The sequence below is a fragment of the Homalodisca vitripennis genome, chromosome 4 (assembly GCF_021130785.1).
Source record: "Homalodisca vitripennis isolate AUS2020 chromosome 4, UT_GWSS_2.1, whole genome shotgun sequence".
Taxonomy (NCBI): Eukaryota; Metazoa; Arthropoda; class Insecta; order Hemiptera; family Cicadellidae; genus Homalodisca; species Homalodisca vitripennis.
In genome coordinates, this window is record NC_060210.1 from 142,827,477 (window position 1) to 142,849,359 (window position 21,883).

Consider the following 21,883-nt stretch of genomic DNA (forward strand, 5'->3'; position numbering starts at 1 on the left):
AGGTGATACTGACAACAGGTAACAATATCAGGCACGATATTGGATTAGAGCTGAACACAGTGTGGTAGCGTGTTATACCTTTTTATACTCTGTAATCTGTTGTTGTGTATTACGCACAACAAAGAACGTGTTTTTCCATTTTCAATAACGTTTTATCAATATTAAAGAGTGGTATTATTTAAAAAACGAGATAAAAATAGGATTTTATTGTTTTTATATACCCTATGTTATTAAATTATACTAAACAGTTTTAAATACATTCAGTTTTCATGATGTACTGTAAGTTATGAAATATTGCTGAGTACGGGTTATTCTAAAGAAATGGTGAATTAACCTTTTACCACATTACTGCAATTAATAATACCTCTTTATAAAATTCGTTGGTTTATTTCAATAAAAGCTGTCAACATTTCTAACATAGTCTGTTCTTAATATTCTACATAACAAATTGTACAAAAGTTCATAATATGTTTCTTTGAAAGACAATATTTACACAAACTAAATTAAAATTATTTAGTACCATCTTGATAAAGTTCCTAATAATTGAATAAAATGAAAAATATTTAAAAACCAAATTAAAATAAAGTGTTTTCCTATTTCAAATAATCCTTCGAAATAAAAGTACTACTATGAATTTAAACACAGATTTTAATTACAAACTTTATATAAAATATTAGATTACTATTAATAACAAATAAGTTGTTTGTTTACGCTGTGATGAAATCTAAAATAAACACAAAATATATATCTATTTTAACATAAATATTATTATTTATTAAAGTACCTTATTAAAATATCAACATCCTGACGGGACAGACGGACCATTTTTTCACCATTTAATATGTAATATTATTAAAACATACAATATATTAAAAATCTGAGAAAAGAACAATGGAACACCAGTAAATCGCCATTAGTATGATCACATGTAGAAATTTATTAGAATCGCATAACTTATTCCCTAGATTTATATATTACTAGTAACTCACTGACCCGAAGTTCTTAGTCAGTACGGTTTAAGATTATAAAATTACTATATATTAATATACTATTATTAAATATTTCACATATTGTCTTATATCTCAATAAACTGCCTCTATTGATAGGAAAATGTTCATGTATTCTTTTATAACTAACTTAGTGTTTTGTCAGCTGAAATTACGGCAGAATAAGTAGGTAGATTTTGTAACAACTAAAATATTAATAATTCGTTCTCGCAGGGTTGTCATGCATTTAAAGTCTAAAAACCAATCCAGACACAAATGATTGTTGTACAAAAAAGGTGTAGTATGTGGTATTAGCAGCCAGAACACGACTTTTTACTAGCTTCATAAATAAGAGAGTTGTAATTTTGTTACACATTTCGAACGGACACTATATTGAAACGAAACGGTGCAGCAAACCGGCCAACAAACTTATGTGAGACGTTTAAAAGATATATTTTTGTACCAAGATTAAACTTCTTTAGTTTTTTGTTTTTTTTGGATGGTTATCGTTTTCATAGGCGCGTTAAGGAAGCATAATACTTATTTACATATCTTTCACACACACACACATACAATATGTCAAACATGAGATCAATATGTTGAAAGTTAGAGAGAGAGACAGAGAGAGAATTTCCAGTCCACTGTAGTGTTCTAAAGCGTGAACAAGCCTCCAAGCGTGATCTTTAGCCAAACGCACCAGTCACCGAACCGAACCATAATGATTGAGTGATCCTACGATCCTAACTGTGACAAATTACTTGACCAATTCTGTATTAAATTACATCCAAATGAATACAACACTTTACTTTTAATGCATGCTTTTAAATAATGCTTATTAATTTCACTTAATCCGGTTACATTATATTTTCAAAATACTTGGGAGCCAGGTGAGACTTTCAACTCCTAATGTATTCGCGCATTCGCGATTACGGTATAATAAATGCCATGCACTCAGTCCATATATGAAGTAATTCAATCAGTACGTACAGTTTTATGTTGAAAACAGCTGTTCACAGCCATGTGATGATGGATAGCGCCGACAATACATTTATATTAATGTCAATCTACAGTAGCTGTCACTCGACGACACGGGTGTGAAATAATGGCGCTCAGCACACATTCCAGACCCACACCTGCCCTGAGTGTTATGAACTCCAGTCGTAGAGTTTCCTATTTGCCTAGATTTAATTTCATAAGTCGTTCAGGAAAAACATTTTAAAGTGGGGTAAATACAACTAAAGGACAAATTAACATTTTATAATTGTAAAAATATCAAAATAATATGTTTCCTAAAGGCAATGTTGTACAATAGGCAAGTATTATTATTATTCAGGACCCAGGATTTAAGAAAGTACATACCGTTTGTCATTAAGTTAGAAATTACGAGTGTGGTAATAAATACTCATAGGCTAGTTAAATCTTTATTTCCACAAATCAGTGCGATTACATATTTTATGAATTTTAATTGTGAATTTTTTAAATAACCAATGTCATAAACGAAAAGTGCTACGAGTCCCGATCGCAAAGCATTAGAGCGCTGCTAAAACTTTAGAAATTTTTTGAAGTCTAGTGTACGCTAATAAGGGCCACTGCCGGAAAATAATTAAATTAACGGTGGTTAGTGGAAGTTGGAGGGCAGTGTATTCTTGTAAGAGTATATCGGATCCAACATACCCGTGTTGTATTTTTTGATTCAGTATTTTATATTGGTACGATTTGTTATATTATGTTTTTCAATGCATTTATTATCAAATAATAACCGTAATGAAACACTTTAAGAGTTTAAAATAACCATTTAATTCATAAAAATACTAAATCATGAAAATTCTAGTGTTAAAACTACCTTATCAATGTTGTAGCGTTTTTAAAGCTACATTGATTTATTTTTTTAATTAAAACTGAAATTAAATAAAAATTTTGGGATCGAAATATTGGGACTTAATTTTAGATTAGATTGTGAAATGTTAGGGTAAAATCGAACATGTAATCCTTTGGCAAGTTAGCACTGGTAGTTTTAAATTGTTAGGAGGCAGGTTGACTGCCTTGAATTGATTAGAACTTGTCTTATTGTGAGTATTGTTCTCCTGGTTTGATATAGCTGGACCAATGAGAGAGCTCCACGGATGTCCTGCAAAGGTGATTGGAAAGGGAAGTATTTAAGCGCCCGCTCATAATTTTCGCCCTTCTTTTGGTTATTTTTGTGAGTAAAGTTAATTGCAGTGCGCCGTTTTTCTTAAATTTTTTTTCCGCGAGTGATTTTGAGGTAAGCACCACTTTATTGTACGTTTTATTGAAATAGTCATCCTAATCTGATTTTAAATTAATTTTGTTGTCTTTTTTATAGGAAAAAATTAAATTCATAGAAACTAAAGAGCAATCTGAATAACTTATTCTCGAAGAACAATAGAGCATAATAGAATCATACAAGTTACATTTGGTTCATGCTTGCAAGAGAAGTGAATTAAAATTGAACTTTGTTAATAACTTTAATTGAGATTTGAAAAGGTAGTAATTTATTAATATTTAACTGGAACTGGTTTATTGTGAAATATTAATTGAAAATTAATTGAACTTTAATAGTTGTTAGAGAGAGACTGGTAATCTGAATTGCAGAGACTTGAAAGTTAAGGTTCAAATAGTGTAAAGAGAAGTTGAAATTTTTATTTTGAATTTTGAGTGAACTTAGAAGTGAACATTTTTATTTTTATTATTTCCAAGTGGTATTTCATTCTTATTTTAAAACTTTATTATTTTATTTTAGAAGAGAGCCCTGACTTTTAGTTTGATATATTTGATTAATATTTTTATTTCTTGCCAAAGGAATTTTTAAATTTACAAAAAGGTTTGTCAATTCTTTGTGGAAAATAGAGTGATAAAAATTCTGAAACGTTGAACTTATTATTTTGCCAGTTAAAAATAAATCCATTGTTTTTATTTAGAACTGTGATTTTTAATTTAGACAAACCAGATAATATTTAATACTTAACAAATTTAGTAATACATTGTACTTAATATTCACTAGAATCTTTACTAATCAAAAATATTTTATATCGTCTTGGATGTATTATTGATGATTTAAATATTAATACTCTGGAATATTAATATCAACAATCCAAGTCGTTATAAATGTGTTCTGAATATTTTGAATATAAAACAATTGTGTAAGAATTGTATATTCATTAGTTTGGTATTAAACTGTGCATATTATGTGCATAACAAATTTTATATTATTTGACATATGTGTTCGTTGACTTAAGGTAAAAGTGAATACCACTTTTATTCGTTTTTATTTAACTTTCGTTTCTAAATATAAGTTTAATTTTTTCGTGTTTTCAACACTACATGTTACAGAAATTGTGTTTTTATCATATTTCTCTGTGTTATTTAGTTCAACTTTATTGATTATTATAACAACAAAAAGAACTAGACAGTACCTTACATATGATATTCCCTTCAAATTTGTAAAAAGTACAAATTTTTAATTACAGATGTTTGATATTAACATTACAGAACAAATTAAATACAGTATAAAATAATGTTCAAAGCTTTAATTGATTTTTTTGTAGAGTCAGGAGTTATAATTATAGACATTTTAAATTTCTAACCGGATTAGAATTTTTAACTATCATATTTAAGTATGTATTAATAAGAATATAAATTTATTTAAACAATAATAGCGAAATCTTTGCTTGTGGGGTCATGACACGTTATTGTAAAAATCCTTCAAATCTGTATGTTTTATATAAATGCACTAATGTTTTTTAAGAATGTTTGTTTTTCTATGTCATAATTTGTGTACATATTTATACAATTTATTTTTATCTGAAGAAAGTGTACTTAGATACACGAAAATAGATCAATGCTTTGAACCAATATACCGTGGTTTATTTGTTGGAAGAGAATAAGCTGTTTCTGTAAATATCTGAGCTATTTGGCCCCTGACCTCTCTTTGAAGATTGAAAAAAACCTTCTGGTAAATATCTATAATTTTAAACAGTCTGTATATATGTATTACTCGATATTTATATACACATACTATATAGTTATTTTACATATGTGAATTATAATGTAATTGTATATCTTTTTTTTTCAAAATAACAGAAAACATTTGTACTTTCAGTTAGTTTGTTGCTCTGAAATCTGAGGACTTTTAAAGCAAGATATGAGTAGTACGATCAATAACTCACTAGAAGTCCGCTGCGACTTCTAGTTCTACCTTCAGCTGCAAACTTTGAATAACTTATTGATTTAATATTCTGATTGAAAACGTTGCTTCACTGGTTCTGCCGTCTGTTATTCTTCAATTTTTTGCATTCTATAGTTCAAGTCCATTATGTCTAAAAGTCATTAGTCTAAAAGTAATTAAGAGTAACTAGTAGAAACGAGGTATTCAGACATTGAAGGAAGGGATTATTGAACCAAACCAATCTTCATTGTGAGTCCACGTATTGTTTAGACCTAATGCTAAGCACAAAAAAGCTTGGTAATAGACTACTCTCAGACTATTAACAAATATAGTCTATTGGACGCTTAACCTCTACAAAAATTGCTGATTACATTACAAACATATCCCAAATATGGTGTGTGTTTAGCACCTTTGATTTAAAAGTGCGTATCACAAGATTTTTTATTCCAGACCAGGATATTAAATTCCTAATTATTAAATTATCTAATATTGTATGAATATTCTCGGTTTCTCTTTAGTTTTCCGTGTGATTTTACGACATCTTCAACATGAGTACAATATCTGTCCCCTCTTCACTCTTTTCGGCACATTAAGCTGTATTCTGACGAAGGTTCATGTTGCATGTCCAAGAGATGAAATCTTTAACATCTCACTAACTGGCTAGAAGTCGTACCACACCGTACAAAGGAAAATTGGATTATCACTATAGACTAATATTGTTTTTTACCAATCAGTTTATATTCTTCGATATATAACATCATATAATTCTAAATTATTGTTTGGGAAACATTATAAAAATTAATGATGTGACGCAAAGTAGCCCGCACAGTACGTAATATCATAAATTCGTTGTAAATAAGCAGCTAAACATATAATCACCTATAAGGATTCCACTCCGTATAAGATATTGTGAATGTTACTACTTGCGTACAAAATCATGCTTGAATAACGGGTTTCCACATCAGAGAATACAAGTGAACCTATATTGGATTTGTAATGTAGAACAATGCATTAATTATAATCGTTCGTACTGAAATATAATCCGATTTTCACAATATATTTTTTAAACTGTTCAAGATGTAATTTCTGAATTTGTTAACCCATTTTATAACCTTTACGATTATTAAATTAACTTTGCAAAAATAGTTTTCTATCCGTTAGCAGTGAGTTAAAACGTCAATTAATATTTACAATAATCTCCCTAACATTTCAACATTGACGAATCGGAAGTAACACAATAACTTCCAGTTGACTCAGTTTCCGCTAGGGAGCAGCAGTCGAGTTATCGGGTTAAGCTCAGTCAGCCTGTAATTGAAAACTCTGGACGACTTTAATCCCCATCCCACATCTGATGTTTTACCGGAATTACTATTTACCTATCAGTTAAGTACTCAACAGGTAATAGGTTTTTTTATTAAAAGAAGAGTTATTACTGTACTATTAGAATACTATTTAAAATATGAAATTGTAGTTATATTACAGCGGAAAGTAATAAATATTTTAAAACCTAAACGTCCTAAAAATTATTTAAATACATTCACGATAGAAACCAATCTAGTATTTTTTTATTTAGACAATTTATGAAAAAATGTATTTCTTTTCAAACTAAACAGCTTACTTAATAATATTTATGAAGGACGGTATATTACAAACTTACTCTCCATGCACCAGGGAATCTTTATACAAAATTATAAAACTTCCTAGTTTTGATTAAGTGAATTCTTTTTTCTCATTGAAGAATTTGTAATAAGTTTGAAGTGAGAGGTACAAGAGTTTGGTCCTTTTCAGTAATTAAGATAAACTTTTGAATAGATATTTTAAACTAAACGAAAAACGAGTATCAAAATTTATTTCTTTATCTTCTATAGAGACATTGTATCAACCATTCTCATCAGAGTCTACCTACGACTTGTTTTTTCGTACCACAAGTCACTAAAATTGCCAAACCTCTTTTGTTTAATCTTATGAAACGTGAACCTTGTTATGTGGTTAAACGTATCAGATAATGTAAATAATAATAATAATAATAATGAATAAAATTATATAATAGTAAATATACTCTTAAATTAAATATTATTAATAATGTTGATTTAACCTATCACCATTAAAGAGGTAATTTTTCTTCTGAACTATCTTCACAAAATAAGAAACATCAAACATTCTATTTATAAAAAGGCCTCTGATTGAAAAAAATTCGAAGATTGAATATTTCAGAGATGAAATGAAAAGTCTAGTTTCATAGCGAGGGACAGAACATTGTACTTCTGAGACGCAAGTGAGACATTGAATTCTCAGTCTCAAGACGCACTCTTGTAAGCGGATACTCAACTACACTGGAAAAGTTACTTTATTCCTGGTCGTGAAACAAAAATATTTTTTTTGCATTGTTTTTTAAATAGAGCCTACGCACTTGGCAGAAGTAAATGGCATACTTCATTCTTGTTACCACCAGACACTATAACTTATATTAAAATTGTATCATAATAAGATAAACCTATTGGGTATAAGATGCAATCTTTTAGGACAAGAAATTCGCTGCTACAAAACAGTTTTGTTTCTTTGGGGCTTAAATTATGTGAAAACCTATCAACGTTTGTAAACAGTCGGTAAAGAAGCGAAATTATTATTCTGAATGACCGAAGGTGAACTCCCTAGATTTGAATATCTGTAACTTATTGTAGAATAGACATATTAGAAATAATAATGAAAGTATACTAATACATGAAATGAAAGGGTATATAATCATGTTTTGTAGTATTAGTACACATTGAATGCGTTCAAATTTTAACTCTGCAGATATATCTAAGGTTCTTTGACAATGATAGTAGTCACGTCTCGATACTATATACACCAGTCTTGACGTAACACAATAACAAATTCTAGTGAGTTTATGCTTGGGCCTCTTGAGGCTATACGATTGGGCCAGCTCTATCCATCTGTTAGCAGGGTATATAATGCTGAGCGCACACGTTGCTTCTAGTGTAAGGTGGTCTGGCGCGGCACACCGTCTTGTCAAAATAGTGATATTAGTGATATGTAGTCTTTCATCCGTCTCGGTGTTATCCAACTTTGTAACTGTGGAAGTACAATTCCAGCATTCAAGTCATTGCGGCAGTTATATATCTGTACGATTGTATATTGCTATGCTCTTGGCTGCACAAGTCATCAACTTTACTGACAACGTACGAAAATAAAACTTAACGAACATTGTACTAAACGGCACCAAAGAATTCTTGCTTTTCCATTTCATTAACTACCATATTTAGGAAATATAATAACTAGAAAATACTTTTCTTGACACCTGTATAAAGAAAAGATTTTTCTTGAACAAAATTTTGATATACTGTAAATGTACGTATACGTGAGTAAGGTTGTGTATTCTCTCGGCAGTTCACATACACTATCCTTTTTTGGCAAACGATGGCTCAATATGACCATATTAAACATATACTTTTCTAGTGTTTAATATTATTCCCACAGCAACTTAAATTAATGAATTGTTTTGTGACAAACAAAAGCATTAAAGACGGATTGTGAACCTTTGTATGTAAAGACTATTATAGGTAAGAATATACACGCTACAATATCCCACACACATATAATAGACTTTAAACGCAGGCTTAGGTTTTTAAGGTTAAACGTTTAAAACTCAATTCAAACAAATATTAAGTGATCCTGCAATATCACAGTGGAATGAAACTTTCTCTCAAGACTTCTCTTTCGATCAAGGAAAATCTTTGTGATTAGATAAATTCATCGTATAATATACGTTACAGTTAGTTTGGCTGTGAATTTGAGTACGTGTATAAGAAATATAGCTTGACATTTTATTGAGTACTTATATTTCGAACTGTATGGGAAATATTTTGCGCCAGTTAATGATTTCGAAAGCCTAAGAGACACTTAGGAAAGGAGATATTTCCTCCTACATGAGAGTACTAAGCGCTATCTAGAAGACTTCTAACCAATTTCTGAGGCGTCAGTCGCACGTTTTTAATTGTCTTAATAAAGGCTAGGAACCACCTCAATAATATCTTTACCAAATCATGTTCCTGTTCAAAAATCTCCATTTACCGCCAGATCCCGAATTTCCTTTAATTCTTTCTTAACACGAATTCACTTTAATTACAGGAAAATATTCTTTGGCGATGAATTTCGGCCTAGTCAGTTCTAAAATTTCGAAACTCAAACTCGTCAATAGTTGAGGAAATATGATCAGGATCGTTTAAGGGCGAATTTGTGGGAAATGGATTCCTTACATGGCGTCATGAACCTGGCATTTCCTTCATCCATTTGAGGGCCGGCCAAGGTAATAGAAGATGCTCTCATTGAACTTTAGAGCATTTAATTTAGATGTCATTTTCAATTTTAAGACCAGTGATTTAATTAAGTTCAAATAATAATAAGGCCACAAAAATATGAGGCATTTGGATACAAAACCTATTCATATTATGGATAGGTATGTGAATAAAATGCTGACATTAAAAACTGTAGATATGAGGTTCACTAGCACGGACAACATACATACTTCACATACTACCTTTATAAATTATGATTTTTAATTCATAATTAACTACTACCTTTGAAGTTTAGGCTACAATTCCACTGACATAAAAGTAGTTTAATATTCATCCTTAAACACGTATCCAATAAAATAAACGCAAACATGGAACTGAGTGCATTAAATATTAGATTTACCTACAAGTTGTAAATTAGCTATAGAGAAGATTGTCAGTCACTAAATAGACAGCAATTTACTAATAACCCTCTCAGCGCATGGAATGAGTTTACGTCGTACATATCATCCATTATTAATCGGATACAAACTGCCATATTTCATAATATTTGTAACAGTTGAAAACACAAGAGAAGTTAAAAATCAAATAATGTACCTATATAATGTAACACAAAATCTATGTAAAATATTAACATAAGCTACAGTCTCAGTCAGCCGTTACGATGCATGATATTTTGCGGCAAGAGATAAGATGAAATCAGAATTCCCGAGCGGCGGCGGTATTCAAGGAACGTTGAACAATACATCATACCGTTGTCATACTCGCTGCTCTCTGTCCTGATATTCCTGCACCTCCATTATGAGTCATATAGAATTTTTAATTACATCAAAGAAAGTTAATGCGTAAATAATCCTAAATACCTCAAACACCTCATTTATAAAAATATATCATGTTTTATGTAATGTTTAACAGTGCAAAAACCACAATCTAATAATTGGCTGGACATTAGCGTAAAGTAGCACTCGTAGCACTGGACAAATTCCATATATGCTTGTCTGTCTGTTGTATGTATATCAATCCGTCTATCTGTCTTTCTGTCCGACCGAAACCTCTAAAATGAACTGAACTACAGAAGAGGTTTTCAAGAAGTTTGTATATATAAAATATATATATATATATATATATATATATAAAATTGAAAACCTCTTCTGTAGTTCAGTTCATTTTAGAGGTTCATATATATATATATATATATATATATATATATATATATATATATATATATATATATATATATATATATATATATGAATGAGGAATACTGAGTTTGGAGATCAAGCATGTCACTCTATGGGACTATAGGACGCGTTAGCGAATATTTCTATAAAAGGCCTATGGATAACCATGATAGAAACGAGAAAATATATGAATAATGAACATTGTAAACAAATTGTGTACAATCGTATGACACGTTTTTCATATAATAAAAGACAATGTAATAAACTGTGACAATGTTAAAAATAGGAAAGAATGTTTGAAATCAGCGCATTCTAAATTTGTAGTCACTAGCTTACATGAACTTTTATTTGCACTTTGCTGTAAAAAATAGTTTACTGAAAAAAGTGAATAAACCCTGTGGTATGATATCTCGAGAAAGATTTCACCTCTACACTGTCTGTCAGGAAGATATCAAAATTTATTTTGTGTACTATTTAATGTATGGACGCAGAAAATCTAAAGATTAAAATGAGCTATATAGATTTGAACAATTTCATACAATCTTAGCTAAACCAGTTACGTGACACGGCTTGTGCCTTACTCCTACTTTCAAATATAGAGATTTTTCCACTTTCGACATTACTAAAAACTCTTTCATTGTATTTACTTCTAAAAGTACCTCGTGGTGTTGAGGGTTTCCTTCTGTTGAGATCCTAGAAAGATGGTAGCTGGCACTATATCTTAATCATATTACCTTGGATGAAGGAGAGTAGTATTGCTAATTCTTACAATATAATGAATATATTTACAGCACCTAAAAGCTTAATATTAAAAGAACAGTTATTATTCGAAAATATGGTTAGCTCTTAGCGTAAAATTCACGAAAATAGGTCATGTTGTAACGACCCTTATTCGTCACCGTCCTTAATCCTCGCCCTTTCTAATAGAAACCGTGTTTGCCAGGGTTCGGGTTCCCTTATTGCCCTTGAACTTTTTATTTTCCGCCTTCCGCTATTACCGACGTGCCATTGTTCCTATCCTATCTCATCTTAGCATCTCCTCCCACGGTCCTACATCTAGCACCTCTCGTTTTCTTTCCGCCAATACATCCTTATTTCTGCTTCACCTAATACATCTCCCTTACTCCGCTAGAGAAATTCGAGCGCCTATATCCCCACGCCCGCTAGAGCAATCCAAGCGCCTCTTTCTCTTGTTCCCGCTAGAGAAATCCGAGCGGAACCTTAGTTCTTTTTGATAGACTCTTTCCTAACGTTTTTGTTTCCAAATTTCCATTGTCCATACCCCTCCTCATACCTTACTTGGAGCCTGGGCTGTGGTGATACCGAGCGTTTGTAATGAGTCCACTTAGGTTGACTCTGCTCTCAATGTGAGCCTTTGGTTTCACCATTCGAACTGCCTTCTCCCGACCCCTGGAATACTTTACCCCATTTCACGACTGAGACTTTCTGGGTCGGTTTTGATATGTTCGTTAAAACGTAATTTACTAGTATCATCTAAAATCTGGCTGTATAATTAACCTTAGCTTTACCAGCCATTGCCTCAAAATACTTGGGGTGAGAAATGCTGGCAGGTGTACTAATCAACGTTTAATAATATTTGTGAGAAATTAATGTAAGCTCTCGGATTCTATGTTCGATAAAAAAATTTTCATTTAAAAAATTTTAAATGATAACTGAAAGGAACTTTAAAAATGTTTATGGTTTTTTATGCCTATAATAACTAAGAATTCTGTAAATATTAGTGGCTTTTATGGTAATAATTATTCGTACTAGTTCAAAAAGTAGTAAAATAGTCACAAATCACAAATATATCTATAACGATTTACAGGTAGTAGAATAATAGAACTTCTCCTTTAATAGACTTATTTAAGTTTCGAGGACATCGGAGTTTTTTCACGTATATCTACGTGAGAAATAGTTTATGAAATTATCAGGATAACTGCCTTTACATAACTACCACTAATAATACTAACGTTTGCTGTCATCATGCCAAGGACTCTAATCATGGAGATCAAGGACGTGTGTCCTCTACGGCATCCTGGCATAACGATAGGCGTTCCTTGGAGGATTCTAGAAGTATTATACGAACAGATAGACAAACAGAATAAAATATTGTCAACTCCCTGAATAGTAGCCTTTGTAGCCGATCAGCCAAACCCATAAGATAACATACACTATAATAAAACTCAATCCTATATACCATACGCAGAAAAGACGTTTAATGCATCATTTTAAGCCTGTAGCTTAATTCTTTCTGGAGACATCCCCCTGACTGAAAGTATTCACTACAAATAATCAAAAATTCATGATGACTATCATCGTTCGTAATTCAAGTAATTCATCATTCTTGCAAATGTTTTAGTTCAATTTATTCTGGAGATATCCTGTGCAAGATAAAGAAGTAGACAGTAGAGAAATATCGCTTAATAATTTCGTCAAGATTGTATGTTATTTCAAATGAGAAGGAATCCAAATGAAATTGTTTACCACAAGTTCGTCTGGGTTAGTTTGTATTGAGGAGGTAACTGTGGAGCTTGCCAACAATTTAACTCATTGGCATTCTTCCACATAGAACCGTTACATTCCCACTCTGTAAAAGTCCTGTTTTTCTGTATTCAATGTTCTTTTTGTGATAAAAGCTGTTCTTCTTATAGTATTAAAAAGCATTATGTAACTCTTTTATAATTTTCATAGGTATTTTTCTATATAAATATATATACATATATATACAACCTATATAACGTGGTATGTTAAAAATATAACAAAAAGTCCCCAAAAGTCCAAAAATGTTTTAAAAAACCGGTTAAAAAACTGGCATTAGTATGGTCCTGTACACTTCTTACAGCTCCGTTATTTATAAAACGGTGTAATCAATAAAAGGTGTTATGGATGTATTATCATATTTAAAATAATCTCTGTTATAAACTACTTTTTGTCTTCTTTTTTAATATATTGAGTGAATCCCAATTATATTTTGAAATATTTTCACTTTAACGCCAATCCTATCTCTCTTCTAGAAGTCGCATTATAGTAACATACTTAGACTTTAAACAAAAATAATTTACACAAGTTTAATATTTTTTTATCAATTAATTACAGAAGAGTTTCCAAGCTGGCCTCACACTGTTTACTCATATTCAAGAACAATTTACTTTACTAATGTTTCTGTGTTTAGTGGCAATGTGATAATTTGAATTACGGTAACTATTTAATACGATTCTTCTCATTTCGTAGTAGAGAAACTGCTCTAGCTGATGAAAAAACATATTAAATTAATTATTTTGTTTGGTATAACATCAATTGGCCAATATTAAACTATTTTTAAATACTTTGCGACACAGTAGATGCCTGAAATTATATTATATTAAGAGTCAAAGGTAACTTGCATGTAACTGAAACATAAGAATGTTCTGAATATGAAAGATACTTACATCATAAAATTATGTATTTAATTTAATAACAATTTACTAACGAAACTTCGTTATTACTAATTATTTCCAATAAGGACGTATAAATCATACCTAGAGCTATAACAAGAAATTGCCTTCATTTCAAATAACATTTAATGAATTAAATATAGCCCTAACTATACCTAACACTTAATTTATTATTATTATAAAAAGTACTATTATGTATAACCGAATTTAAGTACTTACCTAAGCTAATACAACCAAAAGAAATTTTCGTTCACAGGCGCTTTTCTAGTGTATAATAATTACAACTACTGTATGTTAGCTAAGTTGGATTAGATTTTAGTATAATTTCAAGGAGCTAACCACTTAATAACCTATTAAGAGTATGTATTGGTGACCTTCTTAATTTTAACTGCATGAAATCAAATTAATATCTAAGATATGTTTTCCTGTTTTGTTGGTGCAGTTGCTTGATTCCTTTAAATATAAATATTTTCATTATTAACACACATCCATACGTGGTTTATTGTTGTCGACAACCTAACTTCGCATTTATTTGTAGGATGGAAAAGTGAGTGTTACCGGGGGTAGAGGACAGTTTTATATGTATATTTGCGATGTTGAGACCTGTTAGGCATTTTTTTTTTAAATTATAATTGTATTAAATAAATATGTGTTTTTATTATTTATTACGTTATTTGATTGTGTTTTGTGTTGAGTTTTTGAAGTATAAATTAAGACAAAGCCAAACAGTCAATTCTCGATTTCTTATGTGTCAACGCCAGATGGTTACACAAGGAAGTAGAAACTGGAATATTACATTTTAGTATATATATTTCTTTTATTTACTATTTTTGTTTTAATTTTTCATTATTTTTGTGTGCGTTTATTTTCATTGAAACTATTTGAAGAAAGTACGTAGTATTTTAATTGCCTATACACAGTGTAAGGATACTTTAATATTGAAAATAAAAACACAAAAATTCATCATTCCCGTTACACAACTACAGAGAGAAATGTTGACCCTTTTTTGGAGAAAATAAGTATCCTAATGTCTGTTTGTGTTAGGCCTACCACACACGGGTCGACCGGTTTGCGACTATAGTTTCAAATCGGTTGCAGACGCAACTGTTTTGTAGACCTTGGACGTGTGGCTGGAGTGGGGATCAACACACGGGCTGACTAAACTGCAACCAGTTTGAAATCAGTTGCCGACTGGTCGCATTGCGACCGTATTTTCTTTGTCACTAAACAGTTGCGTTGCATAGTTTCACGTGTTTGTGAGTTGCAAGATGGGTGATCAAGAGTTGAATTTAAAACTTGTAGCAGAGGTCGAAAAGTACGAAGTGTTGTATAATTACAAATTACCAGGATATTCTAGAAAAGGATATAAACTGACAAGGCTTGGCACGAGATTGGGAGTAGCAGATGAACATGACATGGTAATTGATAGCAGATATGTGCAGGGTGTCCCGTTGTGAAGTAGTGCCAGCCAAAACGATATGGTTTTTCAGTCAAATAAGCAAAAATGTTTAGTGTTGATATCTCAAGACCTATCGTATTATCATCGATAATTTGACAGTTTTAAACCGTTTAAAATTGATTTTTTTTTTAAGGCCACCATACTTTATCTGTACTATAGTATATGTGAGAAACTAAAAATTCATGCGGTTGATAATACAGTCTTGAGAAAATAAAACATTTTTTACCGTTTCATAATGGCGGTAATGTAAAATATTTATACCATTTAAAATATCATGGATTTTGGCCCTTTATTTATGGGACATTCTGTATTATAATTTTAAATGAAAAGAAATTAATAATAAGTCAGTTACAAAATATAGTTATAATTTAATGTACAAAGTTTTATTGAAGTATGTTTTGACAGTTTACTTAAGTCCTCATTAGGCTTGCAAAACCGACATATTGCAATCAATGATGTTTCACTTGGAAGAATGATTTATTCTATAGCTTTTTCCCACTGCCAGGACAGAGATACTTGAGGAGAAATGAAGTAACTTGCCAAATATTGTCTCACAGTAACTGCCGAAGAGCGTTCAGTGATTGGATGCTGTCTTGGGCATGGTCCTTCAGCTATTTCCACTGTAGCCGGCGTATAGTCGATACCTTCTCTTTTACGTACGTAATTGTGTAGGATACAAGCGCTTTTACGATGTCGATTACTGTTTCTGCATTGCGACATCTTATGGGACCATTTAACACTGCAAACTTTTCAGTAGCCATACCAAACATGCATTCAATAGATTTTCTTCCTCGGCTTAATCTGTAGTTAAATATTCTTTTTACATCATTGAGTGATTTTCCATTGTATGGTCTCATTACATGCGTGATAGTGGAAACGCTTCATCTGCCAAGAAGTAGTAAGGGAATGGTACTTTGTATGTCGTCGTATCGCAATGGGGTGGGTGGCGGAGTTTGAAAAGCACCATGGTTGAGCCAGTATCGCATGGCACTGACCTTGTAAACACCTCCATCGCTATTTCGTCCAGAATATCTTGGTTCTATCATAGTGAAAGCACCATCAGCATCACAGCATCCGAGTAAGATTATTGAATTGAAACTTTTATAGTTAAAATTTTCTGAACCAGTATTTGGATATTTCTCAATGCGGATATGCTTTCCGTCTAACGCCCCCAAGGCAATTTGGTAAGTTCCACAATGTCTCAAAATCGTTCGGCAATTACTTTCCATTGGTCACCTATTGGTACCGGCATGTAAGTTGCTTGCAATGCATTCCAAATGATTTTCGTGGTTTCTTTAATAATGACTCCAACTGTACTCTCGCCTCTTGCAAAATATAAAGAGAGAGCGACAAATGAACATCCTGTAGCCAAAATACCTGTACCAAACGCTTGAATGTAACAAGCATAATTACTGACGGGTTTTCATAAATTATATATAAATACTTAGTGTACTTATCACACGTACAATATTGTGCATTTCTACTTTATACTACAACTTACATCGGCCAACCGATTCAAGTTTTTGCTTATCCCTTTTTTTCTTTTCAGCTGCGGAATGCAAAGACAAGTGGCGTAATCTCCGGACAGTATTATGCGAAAAATTAAACCTTCACCTTCGGGATCTGGCGATAAGAAGAAGGCCTACTACCTGGCAGAGGCCATGCAGTTTTGTTTGCCGTTTGTAAGAACATCAGCTCCTCCTTCTACAGGAAATTTACCAGAGGTTCCTAACTGTAGCGACGTAAATACCGACGAAACTTTATTGGAATCACAAATATTGGATGATATTCCAGATGATCCTTCAATTGAATCACCGCAATCGCCGTCAATAGTACAGGATAATACTTCCCGGTCATCCCCAATCATACCAATACAACCTCATACCAGCTTACAGCCATCGTCCATTCCGAATGAAGGTAAAAAAACGCCTATCGCAGAAGAAAAAAGCCGCTGTCGAAGCAGATCAATGTTTTTGCTGCATATTTTAAGGCAAAAAAAACAGCACGACTTGAAAATAGTACTACCGCAAACGATAGTAACAAGAAAGAAGCTTTGAAAATGTTCCTTCTTAGCTTGATACCAGAGTTGGAAGAACTCAGTGATTCACAAATCAAACAATTTAAACGCAAAGTTTTTACTCTTATTGATGAAATATCAGGCACATCAGATGTCACACCAGCGTCGCCACATTCCAGCATTTCACTAATCTCTCACCAGTCAGGCAGCAATATTAGTGCGCCGCCAACATCCGCTGGTAATTACTACACGCAATTTACACAGGACATTGACGCCAACCAGTTCTATGTGCAAAATCTGGAATAATTACTTGATATCTAATTTTGTATTTTGACAATAAATACATACCTTTGAGTTATGAGTATTCTTTCTTCAGCAGTCACACATTCCCTCATATTTGTGTCAACCTTATGTATAAATGGAGCAACCAGACGTCACCAATTCCACATATGACTCTTTGGACATTCTGTAGAAAGCTATAAACTTTCTGTCTGTCTCTTTTAATTGTTCAGCTGCTACGAATAGTCTGCACCTTACATTTTTCTCTATGTATGGGTGACACCAATATTTTCTGCGCATTCTTCGTTGTCTACGACGTTAGAAAACATGCAATTATGTCTTTCCTCATCTCACTAGTACTTGACATGATCGATAAAGTTACACTCCGAACAAATAACTATTCAATTATTGATAATTTATCAAGTAAAAAATGTGAATGTAAACATTACTATACCACTATACGCATGTTCGCACAGAGATCGCCAACTGATCCACACCCAGTCGCGTCGTGTGTGGAGTCAGGTTTTATTTTGGTTGCAAACTCGTTGCGTTTGAAACTAGTTCTAAACTCTGGTTGCAAAACGGGTCGACCCGTGTGTGGTAGGCCTTAGTCACAACAATGTTGCCTGACTGTTAGGCGAGAGGGGTATAACACTTGTATTGTACGGTTGCATCCATCCATTTGTAGGTCGACAGCTTGTATCTGGACTTATACAAACACCTGGACATTTCCTTTTTCCTCCTTTGTCAAGTAATTCAACGATTTCATCTTCCGTAAGGATGAATTGTAACACGACGTTTTCATTGTATAACACCACAATTAAGTTATACCGAGCAAAATCTCCATAATAGAACAGTTAAGTACAAAACATCACCTCGTGAAACCAAACACAGACTAGATAGCACTGTTGCTTCAGGTATCAGGTAATGTTGTTGCATACAATGATGAGAACTGTCTGCATTGTAAGATAAACCTTCCATTCAAATTAAACGGTGTGTTCTAATACAGTAACAAATTCTGATATTATTTTATAATTTTATTTACTATTTTAACAGGTTTGCTGTACACCAATTTTGAAATTATAAGAAACACCTATAACAATCTGAGAAAATTAGGAACTAAAAAGTAAAAATTAATGTATAACCAGAGAATATTGATTTTATTAGACATAAGAGACAGTTTTTAAACTACGCGCCATTACCGTGAATATTAGAATAATTTTATAATTTATGTAGAAATGGTTGTACACACAATCCTTACAAATTTTATTACATTTATTAACGTTCCAGAACATAAGAAACAGTCGCGTGGTTTACTACTTACATTATAACAATGATTAGAATAAATATCAATAATCCATTACAAAACACATATTGACATATAAGTTTTTCCAATAAATGTAAAATAAAGTTACAGTTATACTTATTTTATAACAAATGCAATTTTAACAGTTGAAACATATATAGTGGTATTAAACATTGTATATCACTATGCAGACAAGATTTTTGTATTTACAACCTGTTGGCAGTGTAATTAAAGTCCCCCCTTACCCTAGCACAGATCAGAGCCTGAATCAACAAGTTTTTTAAAGTAACTTGAATAATATATTAGATTGACTATTTTATTAAAATCAAAGTTAATTTTTTCCATTGATTGCGGAATATTTATTTTAAATTTAGGGTTTTTAAATATCGGAGATAAAAACCCTGTGATAATAATTCTATTAATTCTGGAAATGTATTACTATTTAACAACACTATTACGTTTACTACCTACGTAGTTTTTTTCGTACTAAATACATCTTATGTATGAAATAAACTTACCAGACTATTAGCTGATTAATCGTTTGTAAAGTGGTTGGCTAGTCGCCCACTAGTCGTCCAATCCCATCACGGTTTCGAGGATCTCCGCCGACGCTTCGTTTACAACTGATTCGCTCGACCGTTACAACAGCCTCCTGCAAGTGTGTCGGAATCAGTTCTGTTTACTTCACATTGTATTTGGATTTTTGCGTCTGTACTAGTCAGAGTGGTGTTTTTGCATGGATAAATATGTACGTACATACTAAACCCGATATAAAGATATCTTAACTATTCTTCATTATCCCTACCAAGACATATATTAGGAAACACACAACAGCAGGCTTTTTCGGAATGGTTATAATAAAAGCTTCACCTTAAAATAGCTTCACCTCTCGACAGTAAGTCCACTAATGGAGCTCATTATAGCGAGTGTAAGCTGCCAGACGCTGAGGATCCTACTTATTTTATTGCCTTAAAAAAGAGCAATGCAATGAAATGTTTGGTTTTACACTCCAGTGCTAAATTATTTATACCACTTGTGAAGGTAGTTTCAAACAGTATGAAAACATCCTTAGTAGTACATCTAGGAACATCAATTTTTCTTTCTCACATTCTCTTAGTTTCGTCCTTCTGAAATACTAAACTAAGCTAAAATAAATTTTCGGTATAAAACAGACTAAATAGGAATTTCGTATATAGTGACATTTATTAAGATGCATTGGTTAAATTATACATTTTATGTTTTATTTTGGTACAATGTATTTGTAAATGTTAGTATATTTTACTTGTAGATAATTTAATGTATTTTTCAAATATGTTTAAACGCTCAGCGTCTGAAACCTTTCAAAATATGAAAATACTTATAAGTACACGAATGGACTCCAAACTATTGAACAATTTACACTTATTGAATTAGAAATTTTTAACAAAATAATTGGGTAAAAATTATTTATGAATGCAAATATTAGCCTAATACATAAATGTTTTTTAGACTTAGAATTTTTTATCTTGTTGGGCTCGTGATAAATGCAATGGTACTTAGGTTTCAATCAGGAAGAAACTAATAATTTAGCTCTTACAGCTTTTTAGTCTGAACTCTAGACAGTTACTCTTCTTGCGACCCTCCAGCGGACCAAATAGCTGGTAATAACCGCATTAAAAATGATATTACTGTGTTTCACGATTTTTTCACGATTTAAGGAAACATATTCAGATAGCAAAACGATGGCTGGCAAGGCAAGCGCCCCTCAAGGCTCTGTTTTTACCAACCGGCTCTGTTATGTAACATCTATTTGAATAAATATTAAAAGCGCCCTCATAATAGATACGGATCGTTCCACTGACTAATTCATCAATAAATTCACAAAATTATCTGATTCTTTTCATATCCCAGCAGCTCTTGGCGAGTGTCAGTGTTATTACTGACTATACCTCCAACGCAAACATATCGGCGTGGGTCTTCATTGTCAGAAAGTCTGTAGCTAAAATATTATGTGCATTTTCTGTTAATTCAAATAGGAAACGAGTGAAGACTGTGGATGATGTTGGTACGTAAGACTGAGTAGGTAGTGTTAGGGGCGCATGTGGCGTGTATTGCAGCTCTCGGGGGAAGTCGACATTGTTGAGAAATAGTAGCCGACTGCTGTAAGCTTTATAACACGTAATGCTACTTGTTTCTCACGAATACTGAGTCAACTGCTTGTCTTATGTTAGCTTTCCATTGTTTTGTTTATTATTAAAGTCAGTTTTTTGTAATTTTATTTGGAGATATACTCTTAATATATTCTTTATTCTTTTAATGTTTTTTAGAATTTGATTTATTAACATCGTTCATATTACTGAATTTAAAGTGAACAATTTTTACGACCTTCGTTAAACTGTGAGTTTATTTTTATTGGAAATATAGCCTGTGTATACCTAAAATCCGACGTTATTACCTGAATCCTTATCGTTGTAAAGGTATATCGTTATTTTGAATAAATTTATTTAAAAATGAATGCGTCGTAAACTTTTCCGTTCTTGTGCGTTTATGAAATAAAATACAGCACTAATGCAACACTAATTAACGTTTGACTGTATCATTTATTCATATTACCGTCATTTTAATCATCTGAGAGTAAACTAATGCAGAAATCACTAAACTGAATGTAAAAAGATCTTCACTCCATTTATAATTATAATACACAGCAATAACATATATATATATTCCATCTTTCCATCTTTGGTAAGACACAAATTTA